We start from the raw sequence: 3,981 nt of genomic DNA, 5'->3' as shown, positions 1-3,981 counted from the left end.
ATGCCCATAGCATAGCAGGTAAGTTTCTGTCTGACCATTTATATGGGTTTATTAAAAGAAGGTGGATGTTAACAGAAATGTATATGAATCAATAGAGTAATAAAGATTTGTTGGAAAGGCTATATTTTTATTTTGTATTAATAAAACCTATGTTATTAATACTGAAAGAAGATACTATCACATCATTAGCAATACACATAGTTCATTGAAAAGGGTAGGGTGGTACCTGTAATTTATATGAATATGTAACACTGGTGACGTGTCCTCCTGTGAAGTCATGCTGTCTTAAAAATGAAACTAAAAAGCAAATCAGCACCATTAGTTGAAGGACATGGAGATGCCAGGGATTGAACCTGGGGCCTCATGCATGCGAAGCATATGCTCTACCACTGAGCTACATCCCCAGCCCTGGAAGGAGGCTGCCAGGCTGATGAATCAGTGCATTGATTTCTCTTAGACAATCTCTCCAGGGAATGAAAGAGCCCTGGATTCTCACAGTTTCAAATTCCCACCACAGAGCACTCTGAAGCATTCCTGGGGGACCTATAAATTTTGTACCTTCAGTGCAGAATGTCCTGATACTTTATGGCTCACCACCATGCACGTTTCCCCAGCCTTATTTTTAGGGATGATGAAACACCATCTCCCTTCAAAATTTATCTTATTTATACAGTTTCCTACACATAGATGCAAGAAAATATTTTCGTTATATTCCATAATTTCCCCATTACTTTTATTGCTGTTGCTGTTGTCTAGTTGCTCAGTCGAGTCTGACTTTTTGCAACCCCATGGACTGAAGCTCACCAGGCTTCTATGTCCATGGGATTTCCCAAGCTAGAATAGTGGAGTGAGTGGTCATTTCTTTCTCCAAGGGATTTTCCCGACCCAGGAATCAAACCCATGTCTCCTGCCTTGGCAGGCTGATTCTTTACCACCGAGCCACCTGGGAAGCCCATAGGAAATGAAAAAAGAAACAAATTTCTCCTCTCCTCCTACAGGTTCGTGGCTGGGTACTGCAAATAAGGCTGACAACGGGCAGATTAACAAGACAAAATCAAAGTTTGTCAGCATGCTCACTGGGTTTACATAAGGAAGAAACCCAGTGATGAGGAACTCAGAGGGGTGATTAGAACCTGGGACTGTATAGCACCTTAAAAGGAGCAACATGCTTGTAAAAGACACAGGTAAAGGGGTTCAGGCTTTTAGGGGTGCAGACTATGGGAAGGTAAACATACGGAGGAGACTATGGAAGATGAGGAGCAGGGAGTAAGGCTTGTTTGTGTAGACTGCTCAGCAGCTGTTCCCCTGGAGAATTGTCATCTCCCTTCCCATACAGTGGGGGCTGTCTGGGGTCTCTCTACACAGGGAATTTAGGATCTGCTTCCAGGCAGGTAGGGAGTAGGGCAGAGAATTAGCCTTTGTCTACTTTTTCCTCTATTGTCTTTAACTCAGAGTAATCATTACACCAGAGTGGCATAGTTGGGGGTAGAATATTCTAAACCACTTTCATTTCTTTCCTGGGGTGAAGGTGGGAATAGGGGGTTTTGTTATGGGGGAAGTAGCAAAGAAGTAAACAAAGAAGCAGCTCGCTTGTTGCAGTGACAGCTGTCTCCTCGGGACAGGGAAAGGTCACTCTGCTGCTCACCCACAGACCTAACAGCGCGCCTGAGTTCATGGCACTGCAGTGGTCAGAAGAACCAACACTGCTTTTCTCAGAGACACATTAAGTTCACGACATAGAGAAGTGCCAGCCCTGGATTTTTGCTCGCTGTGATGATCAAGATGAAATTGCTATTTGATAAATAACGTTTTTACCATAAAAGGACGAAAAAAATACTAGAAGTAAACCGAAGAGCTGCTCTTTGGTTTCATCTACTTGGTGACCAGAACCCATAATGCTGAACACAGCATATCCTTGATCTGACTACTCATGCAGGACCTTCTAAATATTTAATGAGCTCATCACAGCCTTACAGAAAATCTAATTTCCTAGTTATCACCAACAGCATATTCTGACTCTGACACTCTCTTGCCCATGAAGATGCAAAGTTTAAAAGCACACCCTTGCCCTCTCTTAACAACATTGGTTGTTCTTGGCTAAAAAGAACAATAAAATCAACCCAATGATATAGGATATAATAATATTAATGAAACTAATAAGAATCAAGTTCCAAAATAATTCAGAATTACCAAGAAAAAAAAGTCACCTCTTTTCTTTTTTAGCTCTGGTTCCAATGAAATGATGGCTTTGGAAAACCTTTATCCTAATATTATCTTTTCTATAATCTTAAATATTTAATTTGAGAAATATATGCTAATATTAATTTAGGAAAATATGAAAGTATAAATAATTTAAATTTTCATCATAATACATCCAAAATATAGGTAATCCCTCTTGAGCAAGTAGTAAATTACATTGGAGCTTTTAAATCTTTTACTTTAATAATGTTGGGTCCTCACACATAAATGAAAACAAAGCTGGTAAAAACAGATGTCAGTGAGGTGCAAATTACTAATCTATACCCAGAACTCAGGCCTGTATTATACTTTAAGATCCACTACTCCACTGACCGGGTCTTCCCCAGGTGGCTCAGTGGTAAAGAATCCACCTGCCAAGGCCTGGGTTCAATCCCTGGGTCAGGAAGATCCCCTGGAGAAAGAAATGATGACCTACTCCAGCATTCTTGCTTATAAAATCCCATGCACAGAAGAGCCTGCCAGGCTAGTCCATGGGGTCGCAAAGAGTCAGACATGACTGGCAACTAAACAACAGGCACATGGTGAACCACAATATAAATTTCCTAATTAATTTAACATTAAGAAAGCTGAGCACCGAAGAATCAATGCTTTTGAACTGTGGTGTTGGAGAAGACTCTTGAGAGTCCCTTGGACTGCAAGGAGATTCAACCAGTCCATCCTAAAGGAGATCAGTCCTGAATATTCATTGGAAGGACTGATGCTGAGGCTGAAACTCCAATACTTTGGCCCCCTGATGCGAAGAACTGACTCATTTGAAAAGACCTTGATGCTCAGAAAGATAGAAGGCAGGAGGAGAAGGGGATGACAGAGGATGAGATGGTTGCATGGCATCACCAACTCAATGGACATGAGTTTGAGTAAGCTCCAAAAGTTGATGATGAACAACAGGGAGGCCTGGTGTGCTGCAGTCCATGGTATCACAAAGAGTTGGACACAACTGAGCAACTGAACTGAAGTCTTATTTGATATATTTATTTTTTGGTTTACGTAAAGGTGCTACTTCCCAAAATAGAGTTGCTTTAGAAGTGTTGTTCTCCTTTTGGAAATATAAACTTCCAAAGAAGGTTTAGAAATCTTTTTTCAATTTCATGTTTAGAGGCACAATATCAGAAAAATAAAATATAAAATATTGAGTAATAATATCAAGATTATGGACCCCCAGAAGTATCATTGTTGTTGATCAGTTGCTAAGTCGTGTCCGATTCTTTGTGGCCCCATGAACTGCCCAAGTTTATGTCCATTGATTCATGATGCCATCCAACCATCTCTTCCCCTGCCGCCCTCTTCTCCTTTTGCCTTCAATCTTTCCCAGCATCAGGGTCTTTTCCAATGACTAAAACAACAAAAATTTGTTCTGTTTCAAGCCACAAATTTTTGGTAATTTGTTATAGCAACAATAATTAACTAATACACACTGCCACCTCTACTTGATTCTGGGCTGGTAAATGGATTTTTACCAGGGTGCCTGTGATCTCTTTGGAGTGACAGGGAAAAGGGAAAGGGGGACTCTCTCCCTGAGTCTGTTCTCTTATCTACAGAGCTGGAGCCCTGTGGATCTCATCTCTCATTTCCCTGTGTTATGGATTGAAGTGTATCCCCCAAAATCCATTGTGCAGTACTTAGTCACTCAGTCGTGCCCAACTCTTTGTGACCCCATGGACTGTAGCCCACCAGGCTCCTCCATCCATGGGATTCTCCAGGCAAGAATACAAGAGTGGGTTG

General features: G+C 41.2%; 1 non-coding gene across 1 annotated transcript; it reads right to left on the bottom strand.

Moving 5' to 3' along the window:
- Positions 1-332: 332 nt before the first annotated feature.
- On the bottom strand, positions 333-404 carry TRNAA-CGC (transfer RNA alanine (anticodon CGC)). Its single transcript has one exon. It is a non-coding gene; the product is annotated as a tRNA-Ala (tRNA).
- Positions 405-3,981: the final 3,577 nt, after the last annotated feature.

This window comes from Bos indicus, chromosome 24 (assembly GCF_029378745.1).
Source record: "Bos indicus isolate NIAB-ARS_2022 breed Sahiwal x Tharparkar chromosome 24, NIAB-ARS_B.indTharparkar_mat_pri_1.0, whole genome shotgun sequence".
Lineage (NCBI taxonomy): Eukaryota > Metazoa > Chordata > Mammalia > Artiodactyla > Bovidae > Bos > Bos indicus.
The sequence above is the reverse complement of the archived record's forward strand: the minus strand, read 5'-3'. Positions and strand labels throughout refer to the sequence as shown.